The sequence below is a fragment of the Castor canadensis genome, chromosome 2 (assembly GCF_047511655.1).
Source record: "Castor canadensis chromosome 2, mCasCan1.hap1v2, whole genome shotgun sequence".
In the NCBI taxonomy this organism is placed as follows: domain Eukaryota; kingdom Metazoa; phylum Chordata; class Mammalia; order Rodentia; family Castoridae; genus Castor; species Castor canadensis.
This window is the reverse complement of record NC_133387.1, coordinates 112655891-112683771: the sequence shown is the minus strand read 5'-3', so window position 1 is coordinate 112683771 and position 27881 is coordinate 112655891. Positions and strand designations below refer to the sequence as shown.

The following is a 27881-nucleotide window of genomic DNA, read 5'->3' as shown; positions in this document are numbered from 1 at the left end:
GATGACAAAAGAACATGAAGGGAAAAACAATCCTCAGATCAGAAGTTTTGGTCAAGAAACTGCCACAGAAGCAGCTGGAGCCTGGAGGTGGAGGAGCCTTAGAGGGAGTGCAATCATGGTCTCAACAATCAGGAAAGCCTTGGTAGTGATGTCACAGTGGGCTCACTGCCCCTGGAATTTGGAGAGTCCTGAGGCAGCTCCTGACTGGTCTGTTGCTATGGCCACCCCATTAGGCAAGCAGGAAGTAGCTGGAGGAAGGTGCCCCTGTCTTGTGTGGAAGACTTCCCAGTAAAATGGGGCTTAGGAAAATGCGGCAGGTCAAGCAGGAGCACATCCTGACCACATCAGGATGGGGGGATTCCATTCTTCACAGCTAGTCTAAACTACCATGCCCCACAGTTTTTAGTGTCCACAGTCCTTTGTGCCATTTGGGCCTGGATCTCATCTGGCAGAACAGGCCACCCTGGACCTCACTGTGGTACAAAGGCTGCCTTGATTTTGGCTTCTCACCCTGACTACCTGATCTCAGGGTGTGATACTAGTAGACTGGCAAGGGAGGGATGAGATTATGTGGAGTCACAGGCACCTATTGATTTGACATCACTATGGCAGTATTTCTTGCCATTCATTAATTATTGGTACTGCTGAAATTTACTTTTCTTAGATGAAAGCCCTGATTCACTTATATCAAAATAGTTAATGTTCATGGAACACAGCCACACTGTTCGTGCATTTGTAAGTTGGGGCATGTGGGTGGTGGTTAAATATTTCTGGGATCAGTGTCTTTTAGGTATTCTGGACCAAATTTCCCAGTCAGTAATTTCGGTTTTGCTGATTGTTGCTGTTCCATAGGTCAAGTGTAATAAATTGTCTGAGGAGGAAATATTCAGCGTTCATTGAATAGGCCCAGTGTATGTTCAGGTGTCATGAGACCTTTGTCAATGTGCATCTTTGACTTGCTAGAAATGATTTCAATTCAAGTGATCACTTCAGGAACAGACTCTGGTGGATCAGGCTTTATTTGTTCATGGCATAAAGGTGTTAGTATGTCTTCCTTCCAACAACTTTGGTGGAAATGATGTCACTTCACATGTTTTTATGAGTTTCATCCTTGTTTAAGTGCTCAAAGTATCCCCTTAGTAGGTTGACTACCGGATTTCAGCTACTGCAGGTAACCTTCCACATGCATTGGATATAGGCAGGGTTCTCTGTGTGTGTGTGTATGTGTGTGTGTGTGTGTGTGTGTGTGTGTGTGTGTGTGTGTATGTGTGCATGCATGCATGTGTAATGTTTGTAGTGTCATTGTGTATTAATTTCTTTGCTATTTCCAACAAACTCTCATACTACAATCTATTTCACACTCGTTGAGTTTATCCATTGTTTGGGCATTCAGAAGACTCCTTGAATCAAAATCTGTCCTTAACACTGTGGAAATAGGTGGAATGCAGCAAGGTGACCTGGTGTTCAATGACTTCTGGTCTTCCTCAACATTGCTATTCAGTAGACAGAAGGAAATTAATTCATATACTAGATAACAGTTAGGATATCACCATCTTGTTTGTGCCTGTGTGTGTGCGTGTGTGTGTGTGATGTTTGTTCTTCAATTTGAATTCACTAATTTGTAGAAATTAGGTTAATTCTTGAAGTCACTTGAGGAACAAACTTGTGTCTCTCTGAATTTATGTCTTCGTTTCCAAGAATGAAAAGTGTACTCTTTTGTCCCTCAGAGAACCTTTGCAGAAATGAATGTCCCCCTGAGTGTTTCATGGTATTCCTTAGTTTCCAGATTTCCTGAAAGCTGACATTCACTGGAGAGGTGGTAACAATTTCACTGACCAGAGAATACTAAGAATTCATTGGCTATACCCTGTGTGTGCTGGTGTATTTCTCAGAACAATGTGCATTATTTCTTTGTTAACATAAAGTGAATTAATGTGTCCCTTTGAGACTTTTGCCAGCGTGTGTGTGTGTTTGCCTGGTTTCTTGAATTTAGCAACACAGAAGCCTGAAATAACAACCCTTTTATCACAGTGTAGTATATTGTGCACATAAGGGAATACCCTCCCACATGATGGGAGATGTAGTTCTCAGAGGGAAATGGCCTCATCCAATGTTAATGGAGCATTCCTGGCTGATGGAACTGCAAAGGGCTTGAGATGTTTTTGAACTCACCATGAGAAACTCTTCCTGTCCTCCATTCTGTTGGTTCAAGATGGGGAGTGCTAAAGAACAGGACAGAAATATCATGCCAGGTCAACCTTAAATGAGCTGACCAGGGAACATGGAGGAGAAAAGCGATCCTCAGATCTGAAGATCTGGTCTGGAATCTGCCACACAAGCAGCTGGAGACTGGATGAAGAGGAACCTTAGAGGGAATGGATTTGCGGTCTGACCAATCAGGAAAGACTTGGCTGTGATGTCACAGTGGCCTCATTGCCCCTGGAAATTGCAGATTCTGGAAGCAGCTCCTGCCTAGCCTGTTGCTATGGCAACTGAGCCAGCCAAGCAGGAAGAAGTTTGCAGAAGGTGCCCCTGTCTTGTGTGGAAGACTTCTCAGTTATGTGGGGCCAGAGGATTCAGGGCAGGTTGAGCAGGAGCACATGGGGAACCTGAGCACATCAGGAATGGGGGATTCCATTCTTCACAACTAGCCTAAGATACCATGCCCCACAGTTTTTAGTGTCCACAGGCCTTTGTGCCATTTGGGCCTGGATCTCACCTAGCAGAACAGGCCACACTGGACCTCACTGTGGTACAAAGACTGCCTTGATTTCTGCTTCTCACCCTGACTACCTGATTTTGGGGTGTGGCACTAGTGGACTGGCAAGGGAGGAATCAGGTTACGTGGAGGCACAGGCATTTGTTGATCTGACATCACTACTTCTCTGGCCTGCAGGGTACATTAAAGCATGGGAAAAGAAGGTTGGAAGAAATAAACTTCATTCACCTGTGTTTCCTAGCATTCATTAAGTATTGGTACTGCTGAAATTTCTTTTCTTAGATGAAAGCCCAGAAATTCACTTACATCAAAATAGTTAATATTCATGGAACATAGCCACTCTGTGGGTGCGTTTGTGTGTGGGGGGCGCATGGGTGATTGTAAAAATTTCTGGGATCAGTGTCTGGTAGGTACTCTGTTCCAAATCACACAAGTCAGGACTGCTTCCTGGGAGTCAGTAAGTTTGGGTTTTGCTGAACTTTGCTGTTCCGTAGGTCAAGTGTAATAAATTTTCTGAGGATGAAATATTCAGCATTCATTGAATAGGCCCAGTGTATGTCCCCATGTCATGAGACGTATCAATGTGCTTCACTGATGAGCTAGAAATAATTTCAATTCAAGTGATTGCTTCAGGAACAGACACTGGTGGATTAGGCTTTACTTGTTCATTGGCATAAAGGTGGTAGTATGCCTTCCAAGAGCCCTGGCGGAAATGATGTCACTTCCCATGTTTTTCCAAGTTAGTGTCCCCTCAGTAGTTTTTTGCTCAGATTGCAGCTACTGCAGGTAACAATCCACATGCATTGAATATAGGCATGGTTCTTCTGTGTGTGTGTGTGTGTGTATGTTTGTGTGCATGCATGTGTAATATTAGTAGTGTCATCGTGTATTAATTTCTTTCCTCTTTCTAATAAACTCTCATACTAAAATCTATTACATACTCATTGAGTACATCCATTGCTTAGGCATGCAGAAGACTCCTTGAATTAAAATCTGTAATTAACATTGTGGAAATAGATGGAATGCAGCAGGGCGTCCCAGTGTTCAGTGACTTCTGGTCTTCCTCAACATTGCTATTCAGTAGATATAAGGTAATTAATTCATTTAACAGATAACAATTAGGATATCACCATCTTATGTGTGCTTGTGTGTGTGTGTGTGTGATGTTTGTTGTTCAAATTGAATTCACTGATGTCTAGAAATTAGGTTAATTCCCAGAGTCACTTGAGGAACAGCTTTGTGTCTCATTGACTTTATGTCTTCATTTCCACGAGAGTTTGTGTACTCTTTTGTCCCTGAGAGAACATTTGCAAAAATGAATGCCCCACCCCCACCAAGTGTTTCATGGTAATTCTTAGTTTCTAGTGTTCCTGAAAGCTGACTTCACTGGAGAGGTGGTAACAACTTCACTGGCTAGGCAATAGTAAGTATTCATTAGTTATACCCTCTGTGTGCCCATGTATTTCTCAGATCAATGTGAATTAATTTCTTTGTGAACATTAAGTGAATTAATGTGGTCCCTTTGAGGTTCTTGCCAGTCAGTGTGTGCATTTGCCTGGTTTGTGGAAGTTACGAACACAGAAGCCTAGAATAACAAGCCCTTTTTCCCAGTGTGGTATATTGTGGGTCCACACAAGGAAATAACCACCCACATGATGGGAGATGTAGTTCTCAGAGGGAAATGGCCTCTTCTAATGTTAACAGAGGAGAGAATTCCAAGATGGCAGCTAGAGGAAGGAAGCAAAAAGCGTGCCTCCTATAGTGAAAATTTGGAGAGATGCTGGAGACACACCTTGCAGGCAAAACCACCAAGAAGAGGCAAAACTTTGACACCTCCACACCTCCAGGCAGTGCAGAGAATCTTCACTTCATGTTAAATGGAGAAATGAGGAGGGCCCCCGGCCAACAGTCGCCTGCACCCTGATGGCTTGGGAAGACACAGACAAGTTTTCTTCTACTTTATGTGTCCCCTTTGATGAGACAACTACAAAACAACACCTGAGGCACCATCTCCAGGATTGGTGTCTGAGATGGACACCAAAATTATTAAGACTGAAACTTCCTTGGATTTGAACTTGGAGGTTTTTTTTTAATTTTCTATTTTTCATTTAGTTTTATTTTATATATATATAGATACATCTATCTATCTATATATATATATATATATATACATATTTCTTTCATTTACTTATTTTTTAATTTTATTCTTATCTTTATTTTTTATTTTTTATTTTCAATCCTTTCTCTGTTTCTCTAATGCCTGTTCAGCTTACTGTTGATTAGTACACTAATGTTCCCTGTTTATATCTTTGTAAATTTTTTGTTGGATTCTTTGTTTTCCTTTTTCCTACTTGTCTATTTGTTTTTCCCTTGTTCTTTAACTTTGTTCCTTTCCACCTCCTCAAACCATTTCATTCTAAATATCACCATTGTTATTATTACAAGCTAGAAAATACTTAATTGCACACAGTACAGGGATAGTAACAACACCAAAGACAATGACAGGAAGACAGAAAAAACAGGGAAACCAGTTTCACCACAGCAAAAAATTAGTACAGGAAACAGAGGGGAATGAAGAAAAGAGACTTCCTTGGATTTGAACTTGGAGGTTTTTTTTTAATTTTCTATTTTTCATTTAGTTTTATTTTATATATATATAGATATATCTATCTATCTATCTATATATATACATATTTCTTTCATTTACTTATTTTTTAATTTTATTCTTATCTTTATTTTTTATTTTTTATTTTCAATCCTTTCTCTGTTTCTCTAATGCCTGTTCAGCTTACTGTTGATTAGTACACTAATGTTCCCTGTTTATATCTTTGTAAATTTTTTGTTGGATTCTTTGTTTTCCTTTTTCCTACTTGTCTGTTTATTTGTTTTTCCCTTGTTCTTTAACTTTGTTCCTTTCCACCTCCTCAAACCATTTCATTCTAAATATCACCATTGTTATTATTACAAGCTAGAAAATACTTAATTGCACACAGTACAGGGATAGTAACAACACCAAAGACAATGACAGGAAGACAGAAAAAATAGGGAAACCAGTTTCACCACAGCAAAAAATTAGTACAGGAACCAGAGGGGAATGAAGAAAACAGGTACTCAGATCCAGACCCAAAAAAATGAAGATAAACTATGCCAAAGGACCCAATGAAGCCCACAAGAGTAAGTTAAAAGAAGGCATACTACAGGTACTCAATGAGAATTTTATAGAGATGATACTGGATATGGTCAACCAAAATGTACAGGAGACACTCAAGAAATTCGAAGACAACAAAAATAGAGAATTTGAAAAAGCAAAAGAAGAAATAAAGGAAACCATAGAAGCACTGTATAAACAACAAGGTGAAACAGAGAACACAATGAATAAACAGATAAATGCCAGATAAAGGCCAATCCAACAGAATAGAACAAACAGAGGACAGAATCTCAGGACTCGAAGATGAAATGGTAATTAAAGGAAAAACTGAAGAACTATTAATTAAACAACTCAAGGTCTGTCAAAAGACAATACAAGAACTCACTGACTCCATCAAAACACCAAACTTGAGAATCATGGGCATCGAAGAAGGAGAAGAGGTACAAACAAAGGGAATGCGTAATATATTCAACAAAATAATAACAGAAAATTTCCCAAATCTAGAGAAAGATATTCCCATACAGATGAAAGAGGCCTCCAGGACACCAAACAGACCAGATCAAAATAGAAATATCCCATGACATATCATCATTAAAACAACAAGTTCAGAAACTAGGGAAAGAATACTGAAGGCTGTAAGAGAGAAAAAACAACATACAAAGGTAAAACCAACAAAATCACAGCAGACTTCTCAACAGAAACATTAAAAGCAAGAAGAGCATGGGGTGAAATCTTCTGGGCACTGAATGAAAATAACTTCAACCCCAGGATACTCTACCCAGTAAAGCTATCATTTAAAATAGATGGAGCAATAAAAGCCTTCTATGATAAGCAGAAACTAAAACAATATGTGACCATAAAGCCACCACTACAAAAGATTCTTCAAGGGATTCTGCACACAGAAAGTGAAACCCAACTTAACCATGAAAAGGCAGGCAGCACCAAACCACAGGAAAAGAAAAAGCAAGACAGTAGAGAGTAACCTCAACTTAGGTACACACAATCAAACCTTCAAACAACTCAGACAACTAAATGACAGGAGTCACCACATACCTATCAGTATTAACACTTAATGTTAATGGACTTAATTCACCCATCAAAAGGCACCGCTTGATGAAATGGATGAAAAAGGAAGATCCAACAATTTGTTGCTTACAGGAGAACCATCTCACTGACAGAAATAAGCATACACTTAGGATGAAAGACTGGAGGAAGATTTACCAAGCCAATGGCCCCCAAAAACAGGCAGGAGTACCAATACACATCTCTGACAAAGTAGACTTCAAACCTACATTGATCAAATGAGATAAAGAAGGACATTCCATACTAATAAAAAGGGAAATAGACCAAAAGGAAATAATAATCATCAATCTGTATGCACCCAATTTCAACACACTCAATTTCATCAAACATACCCTGAAAGACCTAAAAGCATATATTAATGTCAACACAGTGGTTGTGGGAGACTTTAACACCCCATTATCATCAATAGATAGGTCATCCAAACAAAACATCAATAAAGAAATCCAAGATCTAAAATATGCAAAAGATCAAATGGACCTACTAGATGTCTACAGAACATTTCCTCCAACTTCTACACAATATACTTCTTTTCAGCAGCCCAAGGATCCTTCTCCAAAATAGATCATATCTTATGGCACAAAGCAAGACTTAGCAAATATAAGAAATTAGAAATTATACCATGCATACTATCTGATCACAATGCAGTAAAAGTAGAACTCAACAAAAGTAAAGACAAAAAACATGCAAAGAGCTGGAAACTAAACAATTCATTACTTAATGAACAATGGATCATTGATGAAATAAAAGTGAAATTAAAAAGTTCCTGGAAGTCAATGAAAATGAAAACACAACCTATTGGAACCTATGGAGCACAGAAAAGGCAGTCCTGAGAGGAAAGTTTATAGCCATGAGTGCATATATTAAAAAGGCTGACAGATCCCAAATCAATGACCTAATGATACATCTCAAACTCCTAGAAAAACAAGGACAAGCAAATCCCAAAACAAATAGAAGGAGAGAAATAATAAAAATAAGAGCTGAAATCAATGAAATAGAAACCAAAAAAAACATACAAAGAATTAATGAAACAAAAACTTGGTTCTTTGAAAAAATAAACAAGATCAACAGACCCCAGGCAAACCTGACTAAAATGAGGAGAGAAAAAACCCAAATTAGTAGAATCAGGAATGCAAAAGGGGAGATAACAACAAACACCATGGAAGTCCAGGAAATCATCAGAGACTACTTTGAGAACCTATATTCAAATAAATTTGAAAATCTTAAAGAAATGGACAGATTTCTAGATACATATGATCATCCAAAACTGAACCAAGAGGAAATTAATCACCTCAATAGATCTATAACACAAAATGAAATTGAAGCAGCAATCAAGAGACTCCCCAAAAAGAAAAGTCCAGGACCTGATGGATTCTCTGCTGAATTCTATCAGACCTTTAAAGAAGAAATGATACCAACCCTCCTTAAACTGTTCCACGAAATAGAAAGGAAGGAAAACTGCCAAAAGCATTTTATGAAGCCAGTATTACACTTATCCCAAAACCAGGCAAAGACACCTCCAAAAAGGAGAACTATAGGCCAATCTCCTTAATGAACATTGACGCAAAAATCCTCAACAAAATAATGGCAAACCAAATTCAACAACACATCAAAAAGATTATTCACCACGACCAAGTAGGCTTCATCCCAGGGATGCAGGGGTGGTTCAACATACAAACATCAATAAACATAATAAAGCACATTAACAGAAGCAAAGACAAAAACCACTTGATCATCTCAATAGATGCAGAAAAAGCCTTTGATAAGATCCAACACCATTTCATGATAAAAGCTCTAAGAAAACTAGGAATAGAAGGAAAGTACCTCAACATTATAAAAGCTATATATGACAAACCTACACCCAGCATTATACTTAACAGGGAAAAACTGAAACCATTCCCTCTAAAATCAGGAAACAGACAAGGATGCCCACTATCTCCACTCCTATTCAACATAGTAGTGGAATTCCTAGCCAGAGCAATTAGGCAAGAAGAAGGAATAAAAGGAATCCAAGTAAGTAAAGAAACTGTCAAAATATCCCTATTTGCAGACAACATGATCTGAAACCTTAAAGACCCAAAAAACTCTACTCAGAAGCTTCTGGACATTATCAATACCTACAGCAAGGAAGGAGGATATAAAATCAACATAGAAAAATCATTAGCATTTCTATACACTAATAATGAGCAAACTGAAAAAGAATGTATGAAAACAATTCCATTTACAATAGCCTCAAAAAAAAATCAAATACCTAGGTGTAAACTTAACAAAAGATGTGAATGACCTCCACAAGGAAAACTATAAACTTCTGAAGAAAGTGATTGAGGAAGACTATAGAAACTGGAGAGATCTCCCATGCTCATGGATTGGTAGAATCAACATATTAAAAATGTCTATACTCCCAAAAGTAATCTACATGTTTAATGAAATTTCCATCAATATTTCAATGACATTCATTAAAGAGATTGAATAATCTATGATTAAATTTATATGGAAACACAAGAGACCACAAATAACCAAGGAAATACTCAGTCAAAAGAACAATGCAGGATGTCTCACGATACCTGACTTCAAACTATATTACAATGCAATAACAATAAAAACAGCATGGTACTGGCACAAAAACTGACATGAAAACCAGTGGAACAGAATAGAGGACCCAGATATGAAGCCACACAACTATAACCAACTTGTCTTTGACAAAGGAGCTAAAAATATACAATGGAGAAATAGCAGCCTCTCAACAAAAACTGCTGGGAAAACTGGTTAGCAGTCTACAAAAAACTGAAACTAGATCCATGTATATCACCCTATACCAAGATTAACTCACAATAGATCAAGGATCGTAATATCAGGCCACAAACTCTAAAGTTGAAAAAGGAAAGATTAGGAAATACTCTGGAGTTAGTAGGTACAGGTAAGAACTTTTTCAACAAAACCCCAGCAGCACAGCAACTAAGAGATAGCATAGATAAATGGGACCTCATAAAACTAAAAAGCTTCTGTTCATCAAAAGAAATGGTCTCTAAACTGAAGAGAACACCCACAGAGTGGAAGAAAATATTTGCCAGCTATACATCAGACAAAGGACTGATAACCAGAATACATAGGGAACTCAAAAAACTAAATTCTCCCAAAACTAATGAACCAATAAAGAAATGGGCAAGTGAACTAAACAGAACTTTCTCAAAAGAAGAAATTCAAATGGCTAAAAAACACATGAAAAAATGCTCACCATCTTTAGCAATGAAGGAAATGCAAATTAAAACCACCACGCTAAGATTCCACCTCACCCCTGTTAGAATAGCCATCATCAGCAACACCACCAACAACAGGTGTTGGCGAGGATGCGGGGATTAAGGAACCCTCTTACACTGTTGGTGGGAATGTAGACTAGTACAACCACTCTAGAAAAAAATGTGGAGGCTACTTAAAAAGCTAGACATCAATCTACCCAGGTTTATTGCAGCACTATTGACAATAGCCAAGTTATGGAAACAGCCAAGATGCCCCACCACTGATGAATGGAGTAAGAAAATGTGGTATCTATACACAATGGAATTTTATGCAGCCATGAAAAAGAACAAAATGTTATTCTCTGGTAAATGGATGGAATTGGAGAACATCATTCTGAGTGAGGTTAGGCTGACCCAAAAGACCAAAAATCATATGTTCTCCCTCATATGTGGACATTAGATCAAGGGCAAACACAACAAGGGGATTGGACTTTGAGCACATGATAAAAGCGAGAGCACACAAGGGAGGGGTGAGGATAGGTAAGACACCTAAAGAATTAGCTAGCATTGTTTGCCCTTAGCACAGAGAAACTAAAGCAGATACCTTAAAAACAGCTGAGGCCAATAGGAAAAGTGGACCAGGAACTGGAGAAAAGGTTAGATCAAAAAGAATTAACCTAGCAGGATAACAATGCACAGGAAATTAATGTGTGTCAACTCCCTGTATAGCTATCCTTATCTCAACCAGCAAAAACACTTGTTCCTTCCTATTATTGCTTATACTCTGTCTTCAACAAAATTAGAGATAAGGGCAAAATAGTTTCTGCCAGGTATTTAGGGGGTGCGGGGAAGAGGGAGGGGGCAGAGTGGGTAGTAAGGGAAGGGGTGGGGGCAGGGGTGAAAATGACCCAAGCCTTGTATGCACATATAAATAATAAAACAAAAAAAATAATAATGTTAATGGAGTTTTCCTGGCTGATGGTACTGCAAAGGGCTCGTGGTGTTTTTGTACACACCACGAGAAACTCTTCCTTTCCTCCATTCTATGGGTTCCAGATTGGGAGTTCTTCAGAACAAGACAGAAATGTCATGCCAGTTCAACCTTTAAAGAGCTGAGCAGGGAACATGGAGGAGAAAAGCAATCCTTGGATGTGAAGATCTGGTAAGGAAACTGCCGCACAAGTGGCTGGAGGCTGGATGGGGAGGAGCCTTGGAGTCCATATGCCATCTGACCAATTAAGAAAGACTTGATTGTGATATCACAGGGGGCTCACTGCCTCTGGAACGTGGACAGTCCTGAGTCAGATCCTGCCTGGCCTGTTGCTACGGCAACCCAGCCAGCCAAGTTGGAAGAAGATGGAAGGAGGTGCCCCTGTCTTCTGTGTTAGACTTTCTAGTTAAGTCAGGCCTAGAGAACTGTGGTAATCATTCAGGAGCACATGTTGGACCTGAGCACATCAGGATTGGGGAATTCCATTCTTCATGGCTAGCTTAAGGTACCATGCCCCACAGTTTTTAGTGTCCACAGGCCTTTGTGCCATTTTGGCCTCGATCTCACCTAGCAGAACAGGCCACACTGGACGTCACTGCGGTATAAAGGCTGCCTTAATTTCTGCTTCTCACCCTGACTACCTGATCTCAGGGTGTTGTACTAGTGGACTGGCAAGGGAGGGATCAGTTTACATGGAGGCACAGTCACCTGTTGATCTGACATTGCTACTTCTCTGGCCTGCAGGGTAAGTTAAAGCACAGCAATGAAGATTGGAAGAAATAAATCTCATTCACCTGTGTTTCCTAGCATTCATTAAGTATTGGTACTGCTGAAATTTCTTTTCTTAGATGAAAGCCCAGAAATTCGCTTACATCAAAATAGTTAATATTCATGGAACACAGCCACTCTGTGGATGTGTTTGTGTGTGAGGGTGCATGGGTGGCTGTAAAATACTTCCGGGATCCGTGTCTGGTAGGTACTCTGTTTCAAATCACGCAAGTCAGGAATGCTTCCTGGAAGTCAGTAATTTCCAGTTTTGCTGAACTTTGATGTTCCATAGTTTTAGTGTAAGAAATTCTCTGAGGAAGAAATATTTAGCATTCATTGTATAGGCCAAGTCTATGTCCAGGTGTCATGAGACCTTTGTCAATGTGCATTATTGACTTGTTAAAAATGATTTCAATTCAAGTGATCGCTTCAGGCTCAGACTCTGGTGGATTAGGGTTTACTTGTTCATTGGCATAAAGGTGGTAGTATGTCTTTCTTCCAAGAATTTTGGTGCAAACAATGTAACGTCAAGGTTTTCTAAATTTGATCCTTGTTTAAGTGCTGAAAGTGTCCCATCAGTAGGTTAACGCCTGGATTTCAGTTACTGCGCATAACCTCCCACGTGCATTGAACATAGGCAAGGCTCCACTGTGTATGTATGTGTGTGTGTGTGTTTCTGTGTGTGTGTGTGTGTATGTGTGTGGGCCTGCATGCAGAATATTCGTAGTGTCATCATGTATTAATTTCTTCCCTCTCTCTAACAAACTCTCATACTACAATCTATTTCACAGTCATTGAGTATATCCATTGCTTGGGCATGCAGAAGACTCCTTGAATCAAAATCTGTCATTAACACTGTGGTAATAGGTGGAATGCTGCATGGTGTCCTGGTGTTCAATGACTTCTGGTCTTGCTCATCATTGCTATTCAGTAGATAGAAGGCAATTAATTCATTTACTAAATAACAATTAGGATATCCCCATGTTTTGTGTGCCTGTGTGTGTGTGATGTTTGTTGTTCAATTTGCCTTCACTGATTTGTACAAAATAGGTTAATTCTCAAAGTCACTTGAGGAACAGCCTTGTGTCTCTCTGACTGTCTTCAGTTCCATGAATGAAAGGTGTACCTATTGTTCCTCAGAGAACTTTGGCAGAAATGAATGTCCCCCCGACCCCGAGTGTTTCATGATATTCCTTAGTTTCTAGTGTTCCTGAAAGCTGATGTTCACTGGAGAGGTGGTAACTATTTCACTGACCAGGGAATACTAAGAATTCATTGACTATACCCTGTGTGTTCCAGTGTATTTCTCAGATCAATGTGAATTAATTTTTTTGTGAATATTAAGTGAATTAATGTGGTCCCTTTGAGGTTATTGCCAGCCAGTGTGTGGGTTTGCCTGTTTGTTGATGTTAGTAACACAGAAACCTGGAATATAAACCCCTGTTTCCCAGTGTGGTATACTGTAGGTCCACATAAGGAAATACCCTCCCACATGATGGGACATGTAGTTCTGAGAGGGAAATGGCCTCATACAATATTAATGGAGTTTTCCTGGCTTATGGAACTGCACAGGGCTTGAGGTGTTTCTCTATTCACCATGAAAAATTCTTATTGTCCTCCACACGGTGCATTCCAGATTGAGAGTTCTTTGGAACAGGACAGAAATGTCATGCCAGTTCAACCTTGAACAAGGTAATGAGGGCTTATGGAGGACAAAAGCAATCCTCAGATCTGAAGATCTTGTCAGTAAACTGCCACACATTTGGCTGGATACTGGAGGGGTAGGAGCCATAGAGGGAGTGCGTTCATGGTCTCACCAATCAGTAAAGACTTGGTTGTGATGTCAGAGTGGGCTCACTGTCCCTGGAACTTGGAGAGTCCTGAGGCAGCTCCTGACTGGCCTGTTGCTATGGCAACCCAGCCAGCCAGGCAGGAATGAGATATAGGAAGGTGCCCCTGTCTTGTTTGGAAGACTTCTCAGTTAAGTGGGGCCTAGGGAAATGGGGCAGGTTGAGCAGGAGCACATGGGGGACCTGAGCACATGAGGATTGGGGGATACCATTCTTCACGACTAGCCTAACCTACCATTACCCAGGGTTTTTAGTGTTCACAGGACTTTGTGCCATTTGGGACTGGACTTAACCAAACAGAACAGGCCACCATGGACCTCACTGTGGTACAGAGGCTGCTTTGATTTCTACTTCTCATCCTGACTATGTGATCTCAGCATGTGGTACTAGTGGACTGGCAAGGCAGGGATGAGAAATCATGGATGCACAAGCACCTGTTGATCTGACATCACTACTTCTCTGGCCTGCAGGATACTTTAAAGCATGGGCAAGGAAGGTTGGAAGAAATAAACCTCATGCACGAGTGTTTCCTGCCATTCATTAAGTATTGGTACAGCTGAAATTTACTTTTCTTAGATGAAAGCCCAGAAATTCACTTACACCAAAATAGTTAATGTCTTTGGGCACGTTTTTGTGTGGGGGCATGTGCGTGGTTGTTAAATATTTCCAGGATCAATGTCTGTTAGGTACTCTGTTCCAAATCACACAGGTCAGGAATGCTTCCTGGAAGGCAGTAATTTTGGGTTTTGCTGAATATTTCTGTTCCATAAGTCAAGTGTAATAAATGTCTGAGGAGGAAATATTCAGCATTCATTGAATAGGTCCAGTGTATGTCCCTGTGTCATGAGACATGTGTCAATGTGCATCATTGACTTGTTAGAAATGATTTCAACTTGAGTGATCCCTTTAGGCACAGACTCTGGTGGATTAGGGTTTACTTGTTCATCAGCATAAAGGTGGCAGTATGTCTTCCTTCCAAGAACTTTGGTGGAAACATTACTTCACGAGTTTTTCTAAATTTGATCCTTGTTTAAGCAAAAAAAAAAAAAAAACACAAAAAGACAATAATAACAAAACAATTAAAAATGTAGAAGGCATATCTTGGGACTACTTGAAGAAAATTGAGTGTTGGAAAGACTATTATATAAGCCTATGTCCTGGTGTTCAATTTTGTGTGTATAATAATATTATGGTTATGTAGCCAAATGCACTTAGTCCTTAGGAGATAACTTATTCAATTATTTAGGAAAGTTAACCTTGGGTAAGTCAGGTTGAAAGATCAATTAGTTACCCAGATAAATAGTTAATTTTACTATTTGTGCAACTTTATGTGGGGTTGAAATTTTTTTAAATAAAGCGTCAGGGGCAAAAATAAGGCAGGGCAGGGAGGCACACTTCTGTAATCTCAGCTACTTGGAAGGCTGACATTCAGAGCATTATGGTTCAAAGCCAGTCTGGACAAAAACTTATCAAGCCTCATCTCAACCAATAAGCCAGGTGTGTGGTGGTATGCTCCTCTCATCCCAGCTATATGGTAGTCATAAGGAAGATCATGTCCTGGATAACCTAGGAAAAACTGGAGACCCTATTCAGAGAAACAATTACAGCAGAAGGACTGGGGGCATGGCTCAAGTAATAAGAGTGCCTACCTAGAAAACTTAAGGCCATGAGTTCAAACACCAGTACTGCCAAGTAAAAACTAAAAAAAAAAAAAAGTAAAAGTTTCCAAAATAATCCCATCTATTCAAACACATTGCAGAAATGGTTTTGTGTTATTAGAATGCAAAACAGAGCAATTTTTAAGGAAAAAAATATTTAAAGTGGCAGTGTGCACTATAGACAAAGCTCAAAGCAAATGTCTGGCATGTTGAAAAACTTACAATCATTGGAGTGAATTCAGGGGAGAAAGAGAGCTATCAAGAACCTCCATGTGTGCAAGTAACCCAAACCCCAATGGTACCCATTATTGTTGAACCAGTGGTCCTCTCGCAGATGAAGGATGAGAACAAAGCCTGACCTTGGTTTATGGACCACTACTATAGCTGAAAGGAACATAGTGTGCAGAAATGTTTTAATAGGACTGCCCCTAGTACCTACACCTTCTGCACTAGCCGGGTAGAAAGCTTGTGGCAAGAGGGTGAGGGTAGAAGGGAAAAGGAAGGAAAAGGCAGAAGGAGGAAGTATTAAGGTATTATGACTCAGCATTCTTTGCTTCTATTAATTTGTATGACTTCTAGGAAGTGATCCACAGACACAGTGAAACAAAATCCCTTTGTTCATCTCTGCATGGGGCTTGATTCTCACTTTTGGGACATGATTTTGCCTCTCCTTTTCTTCTTCTACAAAACTCAAAGTCCCCACCATAGAACAAACAGAAGACCAAGGATCATCCTTTTTTTTCTTAAATCATAGGTCCAGGAAGATTGTTCTTTCACAAGCCTGAAGAGAAGTTCTGAGATACTGGCTGTGCATGAATTGATGTTTGGGACAAATTTTTGAAAACTCAGCATTTCCTAAGCAGTGAGAGGCAGAGTTTCCTAATTACAGAATTAAGTTTTGGAAACTCATCTATCTTCCTGTAGACAGGAAACAAATCATGATACATTTAGCATCTAATTTACTTTTTTTCTGCTGCATAAATATTCCATTCTTCTCAGCATATTATTTCCTTCTCAACAAGTTAAGGAAAATTTCACAACATAAACCTCTGTCTTTGCCCACACCAGGGTCCATCACATAATTTAGTATTGATATTCCCTCTGAGGAAGATGGACTCTTTCATAGGGATATGGAAACTATCTTTTAATTATAAACGCTTTTTACTTGCATGAATTTTTAAAAATTATTTACACATAGGAATTGTATTCCTTTAGTGGTCTGGACAACAGCTTTCTTCACCAGTGAAAGTAGATTTATTGGAAAAACGTTTTGATACAAGCAGCAAATGGCTTAGCTCAGTCTTACTTGTCTTTGAGGAGTTTTATAATATTTTAGCCAGGTCAATGGCTTAAGACAGTTTTCTAACTTTTTTGTTTGTAGTTATGGCTTGATAATTGAGTGTGAACTTTTCCTGGGCCTTGTGGTTGAACAATATGAGAAAACTAGTCAAGAAAACTTTTGATGACTACCTTATTTGAAGAGTTGTGACATCATATCTTTTCTTTCTATGTCTCTTTCCATTTCAATCTTTCAATTCAGTTCATCACTTGTAACTTCTCTATCACCTCATTGCTAAGGAGAGATGCCAGACCTTTGTGTGTAAAATTTCTCCAACTGTACACTACAATAGGCTTTGCAATTGTTCTGGATGCTTGAAATGCTACAGGAGGTATAAAAATAAGAGTAGTGATGAAACTCACATATTTTCTTCAACAATAATAAGCCCCACCTGGGCAGAGATAAGACTTGAAAATAGTTTCCTCCAGTCATTCTCAAGATTGAAAAAAATTTTGTACTCTTATCTCACACTTATGTGCATTAATTATTGTTTTAGCAAAATATTTTGTTGCTGCTTAGAGAATGTTGACTTTTATAAAATATACTTTTATTTCATTCAGAAAAATTTGAATTGAGTAATATTTAATTTATTTTTCTCATTGGAACACAGAGCAATACCCACTAAAACTCAGAGGAAAGCAAGGAGCCTTGGCAGTCAGGCAGTGCTCTCCTTATCTCTTTCATAGAACCCACATACAATATCATCAACTAGGTCAAGAACTGAATTAAAAACCGATCCAACAAAATCTTTAATAGAGCTATTTGCTGTACAGTGGTCCTGAGTAAGAAATTTGCAATTCTCTTTTGAAAACCTTCCAAATGAGCCTGAGCACAATCACTTGTGATAATATTTACATGAACAGTACTAGGAAGCCAAATTGTTTTTTTAAACAAAATAATTTTCTTGCTTTGTTAAGGTACTAGACCTCACAGAACAGACTTAAAATGTTTTTAATAAATGGGTTATGTAATTCTTATGCATAGGAATTAAATATTCCTACTTTACTTATGCATTTGTAATATTTGTTTATTTATTCATTTGTTGGTCCAAGAAGAGGTGGAGTTGAGCTTATTTTACTTCTTAGTTCTTAGTACATTGTAGTTGTATCTTCATATTCTTACTCATATGCACTATGACCTTAAGTCTTTGCTCTAATTAAAAATGATTACAAGGAAAAATGCCCTTGTATTGTGAATCTTTTTCTTTCCTTAATTCTTTTACTAATTTCTGGTGACCATATAAATTGCCTTACATAAATATAACATTTAGCTATATAAAAATAAATACAAATATCTCTATATAACAGAAGTTATATGAATATATTGTTACACATGGTTAGTTCTATCTATTTGTATGCATCTGATGCATATTAATCTATCTATCATGTTCTATGTATTCATTCCCTGGGTACCACTCTCTATGATCTATAGCAATGTCACAGAGAAGACTTTCAATTAATAGCCCATTAAGAACCCATTAAAATACTTTTCTTAGATGGGATCAATGAGTCATAGAGCAAACATATACCTAATTATTTTGAGCATGTTCAGAGAGTTTTGAGAATGGAACTCCCACCAGCAGTGCACCATTACTTGCCAAAATTTGGTATCATTTATTCTCATAATTTTTGTCACAAAATAAGGTCATATGAACTCTTGTTAAAAATTTCCATTTCCTTGGTTACCGGTGACTTTGGGAAGGTTTTGGTGTGTTTTCTCGATTCTGGGACTCGTAGTTTTTAACCCCTAACTCATGCTCCATGCCTTTTTTTTTCAATTATTCTATCACTTCAATTATAACTTTTTTTATATTCTTTCATTTTTTTCAATATTTTGACGCTTTTTCTACCACAAAATCACATCGGCATCCCTGAGTTGTGGGTTCTGAATACTGCAAGCATCTTTTAAGTCAGTTCCTTGTCTACTTATCTCTAATGCCTTATCTTGAGCAGATATTTTTGATTTTTCTCCATATTTTTTTCTGTTGTCAACACCCATTTTTCATCTTCTAGTTTGGGTCTTGTCTAGAAAGCCTTTGCCTAACCAATCACCAATATATTTACCTATAATTTATTCCATTAGCTGTATTACTTACCTACTGCCTATCTACCTATATATAGGCATAAGGAAGGGACACATTTATGTACCTTTAGTGAACCACTTTCTTCATAATCTGATGAAAGAGTTTTTTCATTTCTCCTTCATATTGGGTATGAATTTCACATGTCAGTTTTCAACACACACCCATACATCATTTTATTTTACTGGACTATTTATTTGTTCCTGCTCCATTATGATGGAAGCTTTTCTTTAACTAATAAAATTAATTATTTCTTAAAAGATAGTAAGACAAGCCCCTGTTCTTTCTTCTTATTTATTAAAATTCATTTACTGATTTTAAAAGAATCTCAGTTTGTTACAAATTCCTGTTTGTACAATGAAGACTTAAAATCATTATTTGTGGTGCACTTTTCTTCTTCCATGTCTAATCTAATATTCTGTTCTAGTTCAGGATCAAATATACGCTTTCATTTCTCCAGCATTAAAAACAAGATATTTATACTTGTGGAAAGTTTACCACAAGAGAGAGACAGGAAACTGCTTTGAAGAAAGAAGACATTATCTATAATTAGTGGCTCATCTCCTTCCCTTTGGATTTCAAGTCTATGATTCTGAAAGAAGTCATGAAGTCTTCATCCTCAAACAAGTAATGGGGTAGAACCTGAATGCAGATAACATAGAGCTAGCCATAGTGCAGCCTGGTGAGAATTTCCACATGTTCACAAAGGAAGAACTCAAGGGGAATTAATCAAGAACATTTAAGGAAGAATGATCTTCAGAACTTCTCTGGACAATTCCAGTTCTCCTAATTGCCCTTAAATAGTACTTCCATATCCTATTCTATGTAAAATCTCCAGTGTATGTGCATTTTATAATATCTGTACATGAAGACTGTTCTGAAGTAAAGAAAATAATTTTAAAACCTGCTATTCAGAGTGGAGTGTAGCTCATTATTTAATTACTACATTTTATTATTCACTTAATGTCCATAGAATCAGTAGTAAGGTTCTTTCTTTAATTTCTCATATTGGCAGCATGTTTCTTGTGTCTCTTTTTTTCTTTTCTTCCTTGTTTAGTCTGGCTAGGTGTCCATCAAATTTATTGATTTTTCAAAGAAACAGGTTTTGTTTTGTTGATTTTTCCTATTGCTTTTTGTTTCCAACATCTTGATTTGTGGTCTACTTTTTAGCATTTCTTTACTTCTTCAGAGTGAGCATCTGTCTCACTAGTGGGAGTCTTGGGGGCTGGGTTTAGGTAGGACTGGGAACACCTTGGGTTCCCAACCTCTTGGGATTCTGAGGTCTTAGGCTTACCTGAACTACAAAGAAGCTAAGAGACCTGTGGGTGGGGTCCTAAGCACTAGAAGGGGTGCCAAAAACACACAATGGAGAAAATACAGCATCTCCAAGAAATGTTCCTGGGAAAATTGGATATTTGCATGCAGAAAACTGAAACTAGTTCTGTGACTCTCACTCTATATAATATCAATTCAAAGTGGTTTAAAGACCTTAATATAATACTTGAAACATTGAATCTAGTGCAGAAGAGTAGGGAATACAAAGGAACTACTAGACATAGGCAAGATCCTAGTAAATAAAACTCTAATGGTTTACCAATTAAGAGAAATTACTGACAAATGTGAGGACATGAAATTACAAAGCTTCTGGCAAACAAAAGAAATGGTCACCAGATGAAAGAAGTAGTCCCAAAGAAAGTCTTTCCCAGGTGCACATCTAACAAGGGATTAATAACCAGAAAGTAGAGGGAGCTCAAAAACTAAACACCTCACAAAAATCAATGGTCCAATGAAGAAATGGGCAAATGAACTGAGCAGAGCTTTTTCAAAGGAAGCAGTCCAAATGACAAAAAAAAATGAAGAAATGCTCAACGTCTCTGACCTTAAGAAATACAAATCAAAACCAAATTAAGATTCCAGTTTACTCCCCTAGAATGTCTATAACAAAGAACACAAACAACAACAAATGTTGTGGGGGTGTTTGGAGAAAAAGGAGCCCTCACACACTGCTCATGGGAATATAAATTAATGTAAACACTATAGAAAATAGTGTGGAGGCTGTTAAAAAAAGCTAAAAATAGAACTGCCATATGATCCAGCAATACCACTCCTAGGGATATATCTGAAGGAATGTGAGTCAGGTTTCAATGCAGACATCTTCACACCCATACTTATTGAAGCATTATTCACAATAGCCAGCTATTATGGAAACAGTTGATATGCCTGAGAAGAAGGAAACTTTGTCATTTGTTGGTAAACGGATGGGACCAGAGAGGTTCATCTTTTTTTTTTTTTTTGATGGTATTGGAGTTTGATCTCAGGGCTTCATGCTTGCTAGGGAAGAACATCATCATAAGTGAAGTTAGCGAGGTTCAGAAAACCAAAGTCCACTTGTTTTCTCTCATATGTGGAATAAAGATCAATATTAATAAGAGCAATACTATATATACATAGAAATATACGCCGAGAAAGTATGCAAAACTTGGACTTGTAGAGGAGACCAAGAAAGGAAGAAAAGAAGCTGAGAAAGATAGCAATTAATAATGACGTACATCACATCAATGTAAGAAAAAGATACAGGAAACATGCTGAAAAACATTGACCATTGTTCTGAAAACAATGCAGAATGGGGGAAAAGGAAGAAGAAGTGCAGTGGAGGATCTTACATTGCCTTAAGTACTGTGCATGTACAGATATAAATACCAATGCAAAATCCCAGTGAACAATGAACAGAAACCTAAACAATGAAGGAAAAGAATGAAAAACAGGTCATGCTAGTGGGAGGTCACTAATGGAAGAGGGAGTGTAAAACATGGAAGTAGAGAAGGTGAGTATGATTGATGTAATTTCTATACAATGATGAATATGGAATTTTTTACCTGTTGAAACCACTATAAGAAGAGTACATAGGTAGAAAGGAGAAAAGCAGAGGGAATGTACCAGTTCAGTTTACAATATATATATACATGGAAATGTCATAATGAAACTTCCTGTATAGATATCTTAAAGAAACAAATATCTTTTTTCCAAACCAGAGGACAGGAAGGTAAAACAGGTGCTGAGGGTTGGTAAAAGTGGGAGGGGAAAAATGTAAGGAAAGTGTGTGGAAGGTTGAATATGGTGGGAATATTATGTACTCATTTATGAAAATGGAAAAATGAGACCTATGGAAAGTATTCTAAGAACTGGAAGTTTGAGGATAAAGGAGAATAATGGAGGGGTGAATTTAACTATTTTATATTGCAATCAGTTTTGTAAATGTCACTATGTAAATCCAGTACAGCAACATAATGATAAGAAAAATAAAAATGAAGCTATATACCATGTGAAACATAATATGGAGCTGGAAGTAGTCACAGATATCAGTTCTTCCTGGGAAACAAGTATTTGGGGTTGTAATGGATGAGAATGAATGTGGAAATAGTAACAAAGGCTGAGAGCAGGGATGAGAGCCAACACCCCAGAGGAGAACTAACACCTAGCAGAGGTGTGATGAGGCACAACAGCTGAGAGCAGGGGTAGGGCAACAAGCCAACCTCCCAAAATGGGGCCAGTGGTAGATCCCTGAGCTGGTCTTGTGGGAGTGAGGGAGGTACTCAAAATTGAATTGCCACACCTTGCTGGAAGAAGAGACAACTAGACAGAGTTGCAGCTATAGGGAAATGCAGCTGCTGCTTGGTGAAAACAAGAGCTCTGACCACCTTGCATGAACTGGATGTGAGTTACCTCAGACCCCATTTGCATCCTGCCCTGTAGATGGAAGGAACCAAGTACTGCTCAGAGCCAGTCACCTAGTGAGACCACTTCAGATTTCCTGCTTGTAATGGACAGCCTATAAGACAAAGGAAAGTGGGGAAAAAAAGAAAAAAATTCCTTCTACCATTTTCACCCATTCCACACAAAACCCCAGATACCAAGAGCCAATATCATGATTGGATGCCAAAGGAATAACTTCAAAACTTTAACCAAGCAGACTGAATTTATGTTGTTGGCATACCTGGTTTTTTCTTATTTTTCTTATTTTTTTTGTACTAAAAACTTTACCATCACTATTTTCTTATCCCTACTCTTTCTTAACCCCTTCACGTTCCCTGCTTCTCTTGTGCTACAATCCATTCTTCTCCCTCCCCACTATTAGTTCTGCTCCTTCTCATCCACTCTCTACTGATCTTTGCCTCCTCCTATGATTCTTCCCCAACCTGTCGCCACATTACCCCTTCCTTTTACACATTCACCACTCACTGACTAGCCTACTATACCAAACATACACACCACTGGCCCCCTGCAATACCTCTCACAACTTCCAGTATAACAGTGGAAATATAGCTCAACACACACACAGGGTACAAAACATAGCAGACCTTATACCTCTTCTCCCACCCACCCCCTTTATTTCCCACCTGTTTAGTGGCACCTTTACTAATTACTAAAATATCTATATGTAGCCTAATAATCATAACAACCCCCCAAATCCCACTGTTAATAGATATTATCACCAAAGCATTTTCTACATAATATGTAAACAACTGGTCTGGCATTGAACATGTGAATTTGTTATTCGTAAATTAAAACTCCAGGCAAGGGACAGAAACAGCATATCAACCTAGATAATAACCAAGTCAGTCAAAATACAAAACCTAAATCAAGGGAAAGAATAAAGGTAATTAAAACTAGCCAATCGAGGACATAGTTGCACAGCAGCAACTGGAGTAATGGGGAGAAAAAAATGCGAGGAAGTTACACTCCTCAAAAACAAAACAAAAGAAAACAAAACAAAACAATTTAATAGAGGATATAGTGGGAAATGAAGAAAACAGATACCAAGTTCCTGACAACAAGAAAACAATGATAAATTTCACTAATGAGCCCAGTGAGGCCCACAAAAAAATTGCTCAAAGAAGAATCATGGAAGAGATTACTGAGAAATTCATGGAGAAGATACTAGACATGGTTAACCAGAAGGTATAAGATGTACTCAAGAAATTTCAAGACACCACAAATAAATAAAATGAGAAGAAACAGAAACAAATAAATGAACCTAGAGAAGACTTCAATAAATATCAATGTGAAACAAAGGACATTATAAAAGGAGATATATGAAATAAAGAAGACAACACAACATATAAAAAGGGAGTTGAACAAAGATATGGAAAAACCTCAGAAAAACAAATGCGACAGAAGTCTGTAAATAAAAAGTCCTTTTAGTGAAACAAAAAACACAGAAGAAGGCACTTCAGCAGACTAGAACAAGAGGAAGACAGGATAGCAGAGCTCGGTGTTAAATAGAAATTAAAGAAAAAGCAGAAGAACCCTTAGTCCAACAACACAAGAGCTGTGAAGGGAATATGCAAGAACTCACCAACTCCATCAAAAGACCAAACCCGAGAATCATGGGCATTAAAGAAGATGTGCAAGCCAAAGGGATACATAATATATTCAATAAAATAATAGAAAATTTCCCAAATTTTGAGGAAGATTTGCCCATTCAGGTACAGGAAGCCTCCAGGACACAAACAGACTTGACCAAAATAGAACCTGGTCATGGCATATTATCATTAAAACGACAAGCACAGAGAATAGAGAAAGAATATTAAAGGCTGTAAGATAATAAAAAATAACATATAAAGATAAACCCATCAAAATAAAAGCTGATTTCTCAACAGAAAACTTAAATGCAAGAAAGGCATGGAGCGAGGTGTTTCTGGCACTAAAAGAAAATAACTTCAGCCCAAGGATACGCTACCCAGAAATATTATCATTTAAAATTAACAAAGCAATCAAAATCTTCCACAGTAAACAGAAACTAAAACAATAAATGACAACCAAGCCACCACAACAGGATATCCTACAAGGAAATCTTCACACAGAAGATGAAAGCAAAAAAAACCATGAGTAGACTCTAAGTATTAAAATGCAGGAGAAGAAAAGACAAGTAATCAGAGAGTAGCAGTGACTTGGCTGCCCACAATCAAATTCTTAAACCACAAAACAACAAAATCACCACATACCTATCAATATTAACACTGAATGTCAATGGAGTCAATTCTCCCATCAAAAGTCCCTGTTCATTAAACTGATTAGGAAGGAAGATCCCACAATGTGTTGTTTACATGAGACCCATCTTATTGAAAGTAATAAACACTGGCTTAGGGTTAAAGGGTGGAAGAAGATTTACCAAGTCAATGGCCCCCAAAACCAGCCAGAAGTAGCAATATTTATATCAAAGTAGATTTGAAACTTACATTGGTCAAATGAGACAAGAAAGTCACTTCATGCCAATAAAAGTGGCAAAGTGTTATTACACAGGCACCTGCAAACCTATGATTATTGGAGCACTACTCACAACACCCAAGCTATGGAAACAACCAAGATGCCCCAGTACTGATGGATTAAGAAAATGTGGTACTTATACAGAATGGAATTTTATTCAGCCACAAAGAATGAAATTTTGTCATTCACAGGTAAATAGATGGAAATGGAGAGTACAATCTTAAGCGAAGTTTGTCAGGCTCAGGACAGAAGTTGCATGTACTCTCTCACATGCAGATTCTAGACCTAAAACTAATGCAGTAACATTATTGGACATGGGTCACACACTAAGGGGAGACTGCACACTGGAGGGATATGGAATGGGAAGGAAACAAAATACTTGAATGTGGTTGATGTGCTCATTGTATAGGAATGAATGCAGTAATCTTCAATAGGCAGGGGCCACCATGGGAAGCAGTGAAGAGGTCTGGAGGAGATGAACCAATTCGAATTGTAATATATATGTGCTTGGAATCATCACAAGGAATCTCCCTGTAGAGCTATGTTTATCACAAACTAGCAAAAACACCATGTTTTTCTTATCTTTTATGCTTTTTATTCTACAAAATTGGGAACAAGAGGGCAGAACAGGTTCTGTCCGGAGGTGGAGGAGATCAAATAATGTATACACATGTAAGTAAATGCAAAAACTATAAAATTAAATTAAAAATGAAACAGTAATAAAAATCTATTAGATGATCATACAAAGTAATGGAAAAAATAAAGAAAACCAGGACTGTAAAATAGGTACATTGTGTATGGATGTACTTGTGGGAGGGGGGTGGTGAATGAGGGAGATGAAGGTGAGGTGAGGGAATGTGATTGACAAGCTTCATATACATATACATATGAAACAGAACTCTTGCAATTGCATTAAATGGATCAGGAATGGACTTGTGCTGGGAGTGGGGAGAAGGTGGGGCAATCTAATCAATGTAAAATATAAGGCTTTTTGGAAGTGTCATAATGAATTCCCCTGTACAACAAATAAATCCTAATAAAATAGAAACAAACAAACAAAAATATGAAAAGGGAAAACTGGAAAATGCATTGTCTGCAACAGGCTTTGAGAAGCTGCAACATATTTCTGGGGATCTAATATGCCCCACATGGTCACAGAGTTGTGTGCACAGCTCAGAGAGACTTTAAAATGTGCCAACCCATGGCTTTGATTGGCCTTAAGGCTCTATGCAAGCAGAAAATGAAGGCTAAGAAAGTTGTAAATTTCCAGAGCACCCAGGGAATCACCAGTACAACCAAAGGACCTGCAGCAAAGGATGGAAGACAAACTGGTTCAAGTTTGTCTTCAATTTCCTGTGCAATAATTAACTGGTCACTAACTAAGTGGAGACTATCATGGTTGCACATGAAAATAATGTAGATCTAAAATAATTAGTCCAGGGAAGACATTAAACAAAGATTAATAAGAATAGCTGCAATAACAAAACTCTGGTGAGAAGTGAATCTGATTTTAATGGTTACCACTTTGTGTTTCTTAATATATGTAGAAGGTTCAAGAAAAAATATGATATGAAAAAAAATTAGCACACATTTCCCCACAGCACTGTGCTATCATGACAGGCTGGGACTCTGGTCAGTGCCTGCCTTGAGCTCACGCGCATTGGCCTGGCAGAAGAATTTTGGCTGCTCTATCTGGCCCCACATTTTCTTAGCTTGTAAACCCATGTGGGTGGTGGAGGTAAAAACCCACCCAATTTGGCATCCCCAGGACCTGTGGGGGGACATAGCTTCTGAAAGTAGGAAGATGGAACACAATCTGGGACTGAGAGAAGAGGAGGAAGCCAGCCTGGGTGTCTGCCATCTCTGCTCTTGGGGGTGGGAACATGAAGGAAAGCAGCTCTGCACATTTGCGTTATGTACTCAGCCTAAAATGTTTTACTGGAAACTGTTTTGGGAACCCTTGAAACTCAATGTGATAGACAGCATCTTCGTATTCTTATATAAGAAACATATCATGTAGTCACAGCTTTCTGATAACCAAGAGGTGATGTACCAGTTTCTCAGCCTGCAAAAATACTAAATTTTTAAAGAAAACAGAAATATAATGCTGATTATGAACTCTTTGAAAAGCAAGGGGTGGATACACTGGCTTACTTTGTTCTCCTTGAGGAGAAGCTTCTCCCTGCTGTGCTTCACACATTCTGGTTTCAGGGTGACAATTACTTTACTGGTACAAATCCATGGCTTGCTTCATGAATTCTTTTTCCCTTGAGTTTTCCCTTGAGTTTAATCCTTCCTGGAAGGATGTCTAGGGGAGTACTGAATAGGATTCTCCTGACAACAGGAGAGCCTCCCTTCTATCATGTCCAAGAAGTGGAAGTACAGATAACCAGAGATGCCAAGGAGTGCCTAAATATTTTGTGAAACAGATTGGGAACATCTCAGTTTTTCTTTGGAGATATGCCTTCTACATTGGATACCTATGTGTTTGGTTTTCTTACACCTCTTTATAAAGTATGATTTCCTAACATTCAGTTACAAGAACATCTGAAACAGGTCTCCAACCTGTGTCACTTTTGTGATGATATCCTAAACACTTACATTAGGCTTGGTCTTGGAGATGGATGACAATTTTCACCAAATCCCTCAGCTTCCTCCTCGGAAACTGCCAACACTCAAATTGACTCCATCAGAAGAAGAGAGTAATTCCTTACACCAGCTATCACTGTGACAGTTGGCATGTTT

At 38.3% G+C, this 27881-nt stretch overlaps 1 long non-coding RNA gene and 1 pseudogene across 5 annotated transcripts in view; one reads left to right on the top strand and one right to left on the bottom strand.

Annotated features, from left to right (window-relative positions):
• Positions 1-27881, bottom strand: part of LOC141420761 (uncharacterized) — a 146645-nt gene that overhangs the window by 77650 nt on the left and 41114 nt on the right. The window lies entirely within an intron of this gene.
• Positions 2-27867, top strand: LOC109676001 (metaxin-3-like; annotated as a pseudogene).